Source organism: Melopsittacus undulatus, chromosome 6, assembly GCF_012275295.1.
Source record: "Melopsittacus undulatus isolate bMelUnd1 chromosome 6, bMelUnd1.mat.Z, whole genome shotgun sequence".
NCBI classification, from domain to species: Eukaryota; Metazoa; Chordata; class Aves; order Psittaciformes; family Psittaculidae; genus Melopsittacus; species Melopsittacus undulatus.
Window position 1 is genome coordinate 48,625,575 of NC_047532.1, and position 13,401 is coordinate 48,638,975.

The window sequence follows — 13,401 nt, forward strand, 5'->3', positions numbered from 1 at the left end:
AAGGAAAAGTCTTGCAAGGAGCACTACCTTTCCCCCAGCAGTGGCCAGGGGTGGGCATTCATGGGCAGAGCGTAAGGACATGGCAGGTACACAGTGATCCTCACACCCAGGGTATTGTCGGGGAAAGCAGCAGCTTACAAGCTTCCTGAATCAGGATTTGACTCCGGACCACTATGCTTAAAAGCCACTGATGGACCTATCCTCTAAGGTGCTGTGTAATCCTTTCTGGAACACATTTATACAAGATGCAATAAATAGGGGTTTAGGAGATTTTAAGACATCAGTATATTATTTTCTGCAGAGTAGATGCGTGGCTGAGAAAGACCTACCACTAGGCTGTGTGAAGAGTTTTCAGAAGAGGTGGGGTTGCTGCAAAATCACCTGCAAACACATCTACATGCCTGGAAGGCAAGAGCCATCGCAGCGGCACTGCAAACTTCCTCAGGCTCCTCCAATGTTTGTTCATCACACTAAAACTCAAACCCATCTGAGTAAAACAGGGATGTAAGCTGCTGCTCAGGCTCTTGGTGCAGCTCCAGCATGGCCTGTGGAGTTACACCAGGGTGAATTTGGCTCATGCTTCAGTGAGCATGGCCACATACCACTTGAACAATTGCCTCCATACATGACACACACCGCAAGTCTCAACTGGATTTGCTGCTTCTGAAATGAAAACATTTTGCTCACTTTCCCCAGCCTTAGCTTGGTAATCTTTACTAAACACTTATCAACTAGACGGCCTTCATTTCCTGAAAGCCTGGACCTAATTACACCAGGAAACACCCTGCTTTTCCTTCAGACACTGAGAAATGCTGGTTTCTGAGCCCTCCTCCTACAAAATCAAACTTCTGTCTGATTAGTAGTGGATAGGGCTTGGGGAAGGAATGCAGCTAAATCTCGAAAGGCAAACTGCAGTGGTTATTCACAGAGATGCCCTGGCTTCACTCTACAGCATTAATAATGACAATAAAATGTCACATCTCCCCTCCATCCTTTATTAATCTTAGCTGAGCCTTGCAAGGCCCCTGCAAAGAGGTATCACTTTTCCCAGCTTGCAGGTAAAGGGTCCAGTGTTTCATGGCAAATCAGAACCAGATCTCTGGGTTGCTGGCTCCTAACACCATTCCTCGAAGGAATGAAACAAGCTCCCGCAGCTCCATTTCTTTATCAGGACATTTGATACAATGGTGGGGTGAAGCAGCCTTTGCCAAATGTGCTGTGCACAGAGCAGCACTTTCAAAACCCTCCTTTGTGTCACAGGGCTAGCTGGGATGTCAAGCTACAATTGCATGGTTGTAATAGAGCTCAGAATATCACCATAAAATCACATTGTTGGTTATTTAGTGTATGAAAAAAGCCTTACAAATGCGCAGTAATGGAGTTTTAATGCCAGTAGCACCAAATCACAAGATCTGCCTTTGCATCAGTTTTATCCTGTGAGCTGCTCAGCCTGTCCCAGTGGGCAGCCAAGCAGCAGTTGTGGCGCCACATCTGATGGGACCAACCTACAGCAAACCTGCTTGGGCAAGAAAGGCAATGAAGACTTGTGCTAGGGGGGTGTGCTCCCTCTGACTGTGGTTTCCAGGCAGTCTCATTATTCCTATTATCCTTGCTCACGAAAAAGCCTACAGAAAGTAAGAGCAGAACTGTCGCCCTCCTAGTGCTGTAGTTTTCCCTTTGCATGAGTTGGTGAAATGGCATGGTGGGATGTGTGAGCTTCCAGTATGGCCAGTGCATGTGTGTCCATGGGGTGACCCAGGAGGAAGTGGGCACATAGAATAGAATCATAGAATAGTTATGGTTGGAAAGGATCTTAAGATCATCTAGTTCCAATCCCCCTGCTGTGGGCAGGGACACCTCACACCAAACCATGCTACCCAAGGCTCTGTCCAACCTGGCCTTGAACACTGCCAGGGATGGAGCATTCACAGCTTCCCTGGGCAACCCATTCCAGTGCCTCACCACCCTCATAGTAAAGAACTTCCTCCTTATATCCAATCTAAACTTCCCCTGTTTAAGTTTCAACCTGTTAACCCTTGTCCTGTCACTACGGTACCTAATGAATAGTCCCTCACCAGCATCCTTATAGGCCCCCTTCAGACACTGGAAGGCTGCTATGAGGTCTCCATGCAGCCTTCTCTTCTCCAGGCTGAACACCCCCAATGTTCTCAGCCTGTCTTCATATGGGAGGTGCTCCAGTCCCCTGATCATCCTCGTGGCCCTCCTCTGGACTTGTTCCAACAGTTCCATGGCCTTTTTATGTTGAGGACACCAGAACTGCACACAGTATTCCAAGTGAGGTCTCATGAGAGCAGAGTAGAGGGGCAGGATAACATCCTTCGCCCTGCTGGTTACGCTCCTTTTGATGCAGCCCAGGATACGGTTGGCTTTCTGGGCTGTGAGTGCACACTGAAGCCGGCTCATGTTCATTTTCTCATTGACCAACACCCCCAAGTCTTTCTCCGCAAGGCTGCTCTGAACCTCTTCATGGTGTACATGTCTTTCCAAGAGAGAGATCAAGAGATGTGCCCTCTGCAAAGTGCTGAACAACAGCACATCCCACATTTTTCACTCTGGGTTGAGTGAAAAAACTTTACCTCTTTTCCTCCTCCAGCTAAAAGCTATAAATAAGACACAAACATAGTACCCTAGACAAAAGCAGTCCATGGGCTGCAATCCTGGGACCTGGGATAAACCAGAAGGGAAGACAACACAGCAGAGCAAATACTTCCCGTTTATCTCTCCAGCATTGACCAAACACCAAACTGGAAGCACCAAACACCCTGAATGAGACAGAGCTGAGGTTTTTTCTACCACCATCTTCCCTGGCCTACCGTCACAAACATGTTGCCAGTGATGCAGTGTGGGGGAAGATGCTTAGTCCTTGGGCAGGGAGGCTTTTAAGCCCTGACACAGTGTCCCACACAGCCTGCTGCTCACGCACAGGGATATCTGCAGCAGCTGCTTGTAGAGCAGGACTTTAGAAAAGAGACTTGTGTTTACCACTGAAACAAGCACAGAGACAAAATACACCAATATCTACCTGTGAGCAGATAAATGCTTGGTCTGCATGGATTCTTGTACTGAAGGCAGTTATGGATAGAGTTAGGCTGGATGCCAGGTACACGATAAATAAACATATAGTGCTTAGCTCCAACTTTTGACAACCTCATGGCCTTACTTACTGGAAACCCTGTAGAGACACACTCCTCCACAGCCTTCTTCACATCAGGGGCTTAAAAGCATCCATGGCAGTGGATGTTCTTCCCTGTTCTCTTATCCAAGTGCTGGCTCCTCCGTTCCTCAGCTGTCAGTGGCACCAGGAAGCAACATCTTGAAGGATTCATGTGTCACTTGTAGTCACAACACAGGTGTTTATTCCATTAGTGCTTGCTTTTGTCTGCCAGCCTGAGGTGGATGGGGAAAGCAGCTGCTTGCTGCAACTCCAGTGAAGGACGCCTCTAGAGAGGCAGCCCTGCCTGCAACTGTGGGATGAATAGCAGCATAGAGCCTGCGGGGAGTCAGACACAAATATCACGCAGTGGCACACACAGGTGGTAGTGTCTCCCACAGGGATGCTGGCAGCGATCTCCCCAAAGCACAGGCTGTTATTACTCACATTCTGCATCCCAGTTGTCAGCTGCAGCCCCACCACTGATGTCACCCTGGCAGGCTGAGAAACACTACCTGCTGTCTGGGGCAAAACTCTTTTCTAGTATGCAAAAATGAGAAGCTGTCTGCCCTGCTGAGGACACATCTGAAGTCATGCTCTTGCCAGAAGCCAGTGTTTTCTGAGCACTTCCAAAGGGAGTCTGGTTTTCTACTTCTTGGCTCTGTCTCTGAGTTACTGGGAATTCTTCTACCAGTCACTACATATCTCCATGACTCAGTTTCCCTGTTAAACAGGAGCACAAACGTTTTGGCCCTGGCTGCTGGGAAGCTGAATGACAGCATTTAAATACCTCAGATGATGTCTCAGGGCTTAAGACATGGCAAGATTTTTCTGTTGATCTTCAAATTATGTCTCCTGTGAGAGCTCACTCAATCCTTCTAAGTGGCTCTTTGTCCCTGTTCCCATCTGCACCCTGGCTCCTCTTTGAAAGGCAAATACCATAAAAGGCTGTTTATAGAGACCGAGATATAGAAAGAAGTCAAACAGGGTCAGGCTCACTACTGCTTTGCTGCCCTGAGCTGTGGCCAGGGAGGGATGGTTTCCTGCTCCCCCGGCAATCCACGGGGAACAGCAGCCTGACTGTCCAAGGAGCTTCCAATGTGGGTGGGTGTCTCCTGCCCCTTCCCAATGAAACGTTTTATCTCCAGTGGAAATAGCTAAGACGGAAAAGGCGGTTGATGCCAAGATTAAGTAAGAGAATAAGGAAAATAGCCAGCATCCCTAATCAATCATGCTTGGACAGTGAGGGTTTTATGCGCACAAAGACTTCACTTAAATTCTTTTCTGCATTTATCCACAAAAAAAAAAAAGTGGTGGCTGAAAAAATTGCCAGATGTTGATTCACCCTTGCTCTCTGCAAATGTTTCCATTTCTTTGAAAACCCAATTTGCAAGCTCAGGAACCCTCAAATTTTTTTATTTTTTTTTTATTTTTTTTAAATTAAAACCTGGAAGCAGCTCCAATGACAGCACATGACGTGGATGAAGGCAGAGGAACTCTGCCATCCAGAAGACTTCATGCTGCTAATTTCTCCCTGGCCTGGAGCAGCAGAAGCAAACCGATTACTCTCTTCCTTTCTGGTACCAAACATTCATAGAATCAATTAGGTTGGAAAAGACCAAGTCCAACCATTATCCAAGCACTGCCAGGTCCACCCCTAAACCATGTCACTGAGGGCCTCATCTACACAGTTTTTCAGCACTTCCAAGGACAGTGATTCCACCACTTTCCTGGGCAGCCTGTTCCAATATCTAGTTTAAACCACCCCTGGTACAGCTTGAAGCTGTTATCTCTTGTCATATCACTCGTGTTATATCTAACTCCTTTCCCATTGCTGTAGAGGTAGTTGTATAAGGTAGTTATATAAGTTCCACCCTGAGCCCTCTCTTCTCCAGACTAAACAACCCCACTTTCCTCAGCTGTTCCTCTTAAGGCTTATTCTCCAGATCCTCGAGTGTGGGTTTTCCCTGGCATGGAGAAAAGAATGAGTAAAGAAACAAGTACCTCAATGCAGATTTTTAAAGGAAAATATGTGTAACTACAATAAACTTTATTGGTAAGAATCCTAATCATCATCTCATTCACAGAGGTCCTTTAACTTGCTAGCATTGCAAGGGGCAGAGACTGACATTACAAGCCACAGAAAGCAGCGAGATAGCCAGAATGTAATGACATCCTACGGACTCACACCAAACACCTGAGTGGAAACCACAAGCCCTGAGAAATCCCATCAAAACCTGTGAGAAGTATCTGCATATTGCATCCCAGTCCAAAGACGGCATTTTCAGTACAGCAGCCCCTTAGAAACCACTCCAGTGCTAACTTTAAAAGACATCACTTAGGAAGTCATCTATAACTTCATCTCTCATGGGACCCAAAGCACACTTGCTCAGCCTGAATAATCCACAAAACCTAGAGCCTAAACAGTAGGCATGGCTTCCCAAAAAAATCCTAAACCTGAGTTCTGTCTGCAGCAGGCAATGATACACCTCAGACCATGCAGCAAATGGTGGGTTTCCCAGGTCCCCCACACCACCATGCACCACTAACAGCATCTCAGGGCATACCATGCTGCAGAGCGCAGGAGCTGCATCACTGTCCAACATTTCTGTTCTGAGCATACACTTACAGACAGCTATTGATGGATTAAATATGAGGTGGAGGCCAAGTCACAAGTCTATTGTCTTATTTACTCACTTAGCCTCCTGGCACATGCACCTAACCATAACATCACATATAATTTTGGTTTTGCTAAAAAAACCAACAAAACAAACAACCCCTCCAAACAAACAAACAAACAAACAAAAAAACCCCACCCAACCAAAAAACTTTGGACTTACTTTCCACAGTCTTTCTGTTCTATTTACTACACAACAGCTGTTCATTTCAAGAAGCTGTTGGAAAAACACTCATCTGCTCCCAGTCCAGACTACTGTTAAGAAGCAGAGCATACTTCTCAAACTAAAAAAAAATAAATAAAGATGCTTAAAAATATATAAATATGAAGAAGGTTGGACAAATGTGTTTTGGTAGTTGCTGAGGCTAATTCAAAACATAAACCACTGCAGGTGTAACTTCACCGGAAACACGTGACTTTCCATCCAAAATAAATCTAGGCCACACAATAAAATCCACGCAACCTAAATGGTGACTTGGTTGGCAAATGGAGGCAGGGGCAGGCTTGCATAGCTAATACCAGTACTGCATTCAGCCCTCTGGGTTATTATTTATAGATGCTTCCTTTGACAACAGCATGGCTCTCCTCCTGCTTTCTGGGAGCACTTCCCTGGCGCAGGATGCTCCTGAGCCTCTCCCCACGCAAGGAAGCAAGGCTCACCGAGCTGAAGACACTCTGCAAGCCCATGAAGCAGGGAACAGGGCACAGGTCTCTTGGTTGCATTGCAAAGCCCAGCAAAGCACGGCACAACAGGGCTCAGTCCAGAGCCTGTTTTGGGGTCCTAAGCTGGACCTGCAAGCCCTCAAGGACTGTCAGAGCAAACACAGCTCACACTGCTGTGCTGTGGCACAGACACACACAGCAACCATCCCAGGAATGACACAAATACAAAGAAAAACTGGTTGCCAGTGACAGCAGCTGAAAACTCACTGGCTGCCAGACCACAAACAAGCTGGAGACATTTCTCTCCCTCATCCTACTTGACATGAGACCTGAGCCAAGCTCAGCTTCAGTAGCTCTCCAAACGATTTACCATGAGACTGTCTGTACATTTGATTCCTGGTTGCACAGATCGTCCTTGCACTGACAAGGTGAAAAGCCTATGATTTATGGGGCACTGGTGGCAAAAGCACTATCTTGTGATAGGTCAAGAGGGTCAACACCAACCTCCAATTTTCCAGCAACCCTGGGCTAGATTTTCACCCGACCAACAACAGCAGTAGCAGCTTTCAACCCTTCTGGGAAATATAAGAGTTACTTTGAGTGAAGCACCAGGAAGGGCCAAGCTTTTCAATAGCTGCAGACCTTAGTTTGCCTGGGCATACGAGCAGAACAGGGTGGGCTTCTCACTGCAGCTCCTTCAGGCAGCAGCAGGTTAACACTTGAACTCAATGATCTTGAAAGTCTTTTCCAACCTAAATGATTCTATGATTCTGTGGTCTGAGGGCTGCCTATCGTGCTTGGACACCTCAAATGAGGGCTGCTGGGCAATTGCCACATCTCATTAGAATGCAGTATCACACACTTTTCTCTTGTGCTGAACAGGTCAGCTGGAATGCAAGCACTTCTGGTCCCAGGCTATGCAGGGAAAGAGGGACTTACATGCACATAAACTGCAAAGATGAATAGTCTTCTTCATCAGCCCTGCCATAGAGAACCTGTTACTTACGTACAGGATGACAGTGGTCCAAAGAGGCAGCTCAGAGCAGGGCCCTCTGAGCCAGCTAGCTAATGCTGCTGCAGACTCCTTGTCCTATACCTGAGTCAACTGAAGGTTGACTGAAAGGTTTTAAGAAGCTCTCACCCCATAGAGCTCATGAACGAGGTTAAAGGAAGGCGCCAGAGAATAGTGAGGATAAGAAGGATGCAATAAAGCTTAGCTTTTGGAAAGCAGATGGGCCCAAATCCTGCAAAAAGCCTTTACGATCCCTCAAGCAGGAAATTAGTGATGACACACTGTCATGTTGCTGTGTCAACAGCTGACACATCGCAGCAGGGTAATTTCAAGGACGCACAAGTTATTTTAAAAGTTCTCTTCAAAACTGCAGAGCTGGGGCACAGGAGCGTCAAAAGCCTTGCAGAGAAATGGCTCTGCAGAAGATCTGCTGTTGTGGGAGACCTCAGTCCCTTAGGAACCAGCCTGTGTAGAAGAGCTGCAGCCAGCCTTGCCATCCATGGAAGGCATCTGGGGCTCACCACAGACAGCTGCTGATACAAGACAGAAGCACCAGCCTCCTTTCCCTTTCCCCTTCCAAATTAACAGTACTCTGACCCAAAATGTGTTTAAAGAGTTCATTGTTGTCTGACCAGCGTATGTGATTCTTGAAGCTAGTCTGGAAGTCTTCAAGGTTGTGGCCAAAGTTCTGCATGTCTCAAACATGCCACAGTACTTGTGAGAGTCTCCTTTATCCTTAAGAGGGGTTTTTTGTTTGCTGTCAACATTATGCGCTAGAAACAAAACATTCCTCCCTTCTGCTGCTCTCCCCCGTTCTTATCGGAAGCAGCCACTGGCATTTTCATGGACAAAATCACCAGACTGTTATTCTAAAGGTCTGCATATTTACTTTCTCTGCTTCTTTTTCAGCAGGAGGGTGCAGGAGCCAAACCCTTGAGGACTGACCTACAGTGTCTTGCCATGCTGGACACCAGGAGGGATATCTCCAGGAAACCCTGGATTTCACAGCACTGCCAACTGGAACTGCATTGCTGCTTCCAGCAGCAAGTTCAGCACAAGGCACATACTCAGATATCAGCAGAAAGAATAAAATCCATGTTTCTCCTGAGCCTCATGGAAAGGCTACCCCTATTCAGCACAAAACCTGCAAAACCCATTCAATCTTTAAGGAACATCTGCATTTACAATCTGGTCTCATTTTCTGACCCATGATGTTAGATACAGCCTCTGTGTAGATGCATCTCCCATGTGGTTTTGCTTTTCAGAATGATCCTGCCTTTGCGAGAAGTTTGCTGGAGTTACCAAGTGAACATACACAACCCTCCCCTTGGATAGCAGCATGTTAGGAAATGGCCTGGGCTTACACATCGGTTTGCTTGTTAACCTATTCATTTACCCACCCCAGCAAAGCCTTTCCTCTGCTCCAAGTTAATGCCTTCACACCCTGCAGCAAGTGGGCACACACAACTATGACCAGCAGATCTGCTCTGAACCAGCCACAGCACTGACGGCCAAAGCGGGAGGCAGGATCCTGGGCCATGGCCATGACTCACTCTCCTGGCCCTGCCGAAGAAGCAGTTTTGGAGTGAGGAAGTGACAGGGAGACTTAAATTAGAATGCTGGTGAAACAAAATGAAAGAAAATCCTCTTCAGCTCTCATTGCTTGGGTCCAGCAGGGAAAAAGGGAAAGGGTATGCAAAGCATGAGAGGTGTCAGAACCGATGCTGAGATCAGCCCTGGCCAAGCAACCTTTTCTTCTACCAGAGTGTAACACTCTTTTCAGCTTTCCACCACCCGATCTAGGGGAGCAATGACTGTGTCCACACTGCCATTCAGCATACAGCATGCAAGTCAGTGCATTGTATGGGCATGTCAATATACTGTGTAGGGTGCTGCCAAGCAAAGTGGCCCAAAACCATACTCTCCAGGTTTGCCTATCCCTTTAAGGCCTCTCTCCAAGCCCCCTCACTGTTTGACAGATTAAATCATAGAATAGTTAGGGTTGGAAAGGACCTTAAGATCATCTAGTTCCAACCCCCTGCCATGGGCAGGGACACCTCACACTAAACCATGTCACCCAAGGCTCTGTCCAGCCTGGCCTTGAACACTGCCAGGGATGGAGCATTCACAACTAGCTGTAACATACTGGCTCATAGCTAGCTGCTGCGCTAGCTGGACTAGTGCTCCTGCTGCAGCATAGTCACAGATGCACAGAAGCAGACAGGGTGGTGCTCAGCTGACAGCTCTCCTCCAACTTACACTTCTCCCTTCTTCACCACAGGGACTCTCCTAAGAAAGACGTATTTGCCTCTGATCATCACCATAGACATGCTGGGTTACACACCACACCTTCTGTGGTCAGGCATTAACTCCACAATTTAATAAGCAGTTATATCAAATTTGCAGATGGGGAGAGAGTAACTTCTTAAGTCTGCCCACTTTTTCCTCACCTTGGAGACTCAGCCCAAGTGATGTGTTTCCATTTCCCAGCAGTCCCAGGAATGGATTTTTACCTTAAAAGATGTCTCAGAGAAATAATAGGAGAGGTCCTGTACTGGAAAGTCTGGCTGCTGATGCAAAGAGATGCTGTTAATTGTTGTGGTTTATTTCACATATTAAGCTAGAAGCCACAGTGGCAAATGCTGGAGTTATAACATCTGGGTTTATGTTGTGAGCATAAGAGATGCGGTACTTCTTTGACCAGGGCTGAGCTTACTCTATGCACTGTCCTTGCTGGTGCTAAGCTGATGTGACCAAGTCCTACTAGAAGAGCTCCTAGCCCTTACAAGCATGTTTCCTGGCATCATGTATACTTACCACAGCTATGCTGCTGTGGGCTGGCATCATACTTGGGGCTCTTTGCATGCAGCCATCCAGCCAATTCTTATCCACCAAATGGTCCACCTATCAAATTTATGTCTCTCCAATTTAGAGACAAGGATGTTGTACAGGACAGTGTCAAAAATTTTGCACAAGTCCAGGTAGATGACGTCAACTGCTATAGCCCCACCACAGAAGGCCACCAGATTGGTCAGGCAAGATTTCCCTGTGAAATCCTTAGTAAAGCCATGCTGGCTGTCACCAAGCACCTTGTTGTTTTTCATGTGCCCTAGCATGCCTTCCAGGAGAATCTGCTCCCAGATTTTGCCAGGCACAGAGGTGAGACTGACTGGTCTGTAACTCCCCGGGTCATCCATTTTCCCCTTCTTGAAAATGGTGGTTATATTTCCCTTTTTCCAGTCGTCGGGAACTTCATCTGACTGCCACGATTTTTCAAACACTATGGACAGTAGATTAGCAACTTCATTTGCCAGCTCCTTAAGGAAATGAGGATGGATTTCATCAAGTCCCACGGACTTGTGCACATTCACATATTTGCCAGTGAAGACTGAGGCAAAGTCATTAAGAACCTCAGCCTTCTCCAAGTCCAGAATAGCCAGCTCTCCCAATAGCTTCTGGAGAGGGCCCGCATTGTCCCTAGTCTGTCTCTTGTTAGCTACATACCTATAGAATCCCTTCCTGTTATTTTTCACATCCTTTGCCAGATTTATTTCTAACTGGGCCTTAGCTTTCCTAACCTGGTCCCTAGCTTCCTGGTCAACATCCCTGTATTCTACTCAGGCCACCTGTCTTTGCTTCCACCTTTTATAAGTTTATTTTTACCCCCCTAAGTTTCCTCAGCAGCTCCTTATCCATCCAAGGAGGTCTCCTGGCCCTCCTGCTGCACTTCCTTCTAGTCGGGATGCAACACTCCTGAGCCTGTAGCAGGTGATCCTTGAATATCAACCAGCAGTCCTGGGCCCCCCTGCCCTCTAGGGCTATATCCCATGGAACCTTACTAAGCAGTTCCTGAAGAGCCCAAAGTCTGCTCTCTTGAAGTCCAGGGCAGTGAGCTTACTGCACGCTCTTCTCACTGTCCTGAGGATCTCGAACTCGACCATCTCATGATTGCTACAACAAAGGCAACCCGGAGCATCACATTCCCAACCAGCCCTTCCCTGTTGGTGAGCACGAGGTCAAGCATGACATCTCTCCTTGTCAGCTCCTCTATTACTTGCAGGAGGAAGCTGTCTTCCACATAATCCATCCCTCCTGGTGCAGCCCCCTGTGAGTCGCTGCTCGCCTCAGCAGAGCTGCTGGCTGCTGGGCAAGGCCTGGAGAGGCCTCAAGGCTCCCTTGGTGGCTCTCGCTGCTCAGAACTGAGGCCCCCAGATGTGGGGTTTCCCCTCTCTCTGGGGTTGAAGGCCCCTCTCTGGAGCTGCTCACCTCAGCAAATGGCCGTCAGTGGCAGATGATGACTAGATTAAATCAGCTGCTGGGGCCTGGGCCTGCTCTGACATGATGGACTGAGCACATCCCTGCTTTTGGGGTTCACAGTCATCACAGGATACACATCCCAGAACAGTTACAACCAAGTCAAACCTGACCCTTCTTCCTATGCTTACGCCGCTGAGCTAGGATGCTTCTGCAGAAAACCCCTGATACCCAGTCCCCCACACACACTTTGTACAAAATCCTTTGCCAAGTTTCAGCCTGTGGCTGAGATTTGATAGCCAAGTTAATAACTCAGGGAGGTGACAGTTCAGAGCAAGGAGGATGACAAAGTCAGGTTCACTTTTTCCCTACAGCCGGATAAGCAGGACAAGCATCAGGAAAGGGAGGAGGATGTTGTGCCACAGCCCTTGGGAAATCCCACTGCATGACTGGCCAGGCAGGGTTGATCAGCTCCCAGCCAGGCAGGACAGATGTTGTCAAGGAAAGAAAAGGTCTGATTAGGCTTTCTACCACTAATAATATCAAAACAGTGTATTGCTTTAATTGGCACTCAAGCAGAAAATGAAACAGTGCAAAAAGGAGAAGCCGCAGGCTAAATAGACTGGAATGATGTGGTGTCTGCAGGAATGACAGACTTCAAGTGCCCTTAATACTCAAGTTTTTTGCTTGCACATCGGGAGGTCTATGAGGTACAAGCTATCAGCTCTTACTCACCAGCCCATGGGACTCCTCCCTCCTCCCTTTGCATTGCTGGTATCTTGACAAGTATCTCCTCCAAGCTACAGCAAGCCCCTGGGAAACACGAGTTGAATGGTCCTCTCACCCACTCTGAGGTGCTGGAGGAAGGACATCCTCACTTTCTGCTTCCAAGAGCCATTAAAATGCACTTTCTTCAGTGCCTTGGTTTTCCTGCTCTGGGTCCATCATGCCCCACCTGCCCCACACCCCAGAGCCTGGGCTTACTGGGGCAGGATGGGTTTTGTGGCATGACTATACACTGATCAACACTGACCTTTTCTGACTCCCTACTGGTATGGCAGCAAAAATAAATAAAGGCAGGAAGATGAAATAATTATTTGAAGCATCTTACTGGAATTCTCTAGAGTTTTCCTAAATTAGCTTTTATTTTTCCCTGCAGATCCTGTGTAAAACCCAGGGCACATGATGGGAGAGAAACAGCATGCATATGGGAGGTACCCTACAGTGGGGGATAAAGGCCCTGTAAATCCTCAGGATGTTCCCAGGCTGCAGCTTCTTGAAAGCATTACAGCTATCATCTAAACACTCAAGCATGCTCGTACACAGCAGTAGGCATGTTGCGACAGTATTCAAACTGTGTACAGTGTTTTTACAGACCTACGTGCACTTATCTATGATGTATATATAATAACAATGGCAAAAAGTATGCCTGGAGTCAAAGTTAGGTGGAAAGGCTGAATGTAAATTGCTAATTCATGGAAACAACAAACTGGTCTGCAGCGGGGCTTAGCACACTCCAGAGCTCAGCTGCTCTTCAACCCCAGACTAGCACCAACGGAGCTCAAGAAAGCAACTGGAAACTCCCAGGTTGTGAGGCTCAAACCTCAGCCTGCTCAGAGCTCT

General features: G+C 47.4%; 1 protein-coding gene across 1 annotated transcript in view; it reads right to left on the minus strand.

Annotated features, from left to right (window-relative positions):
- The window catches only part of P3H2 (prolyl 3-hydroxylase 2), a 71,566-nt gene that overhangs the window by 26,351 nt on the left and 31,814 nt on the right, over positions 1-13,401 (minus strand). The window lies entirely within an intron of this gene.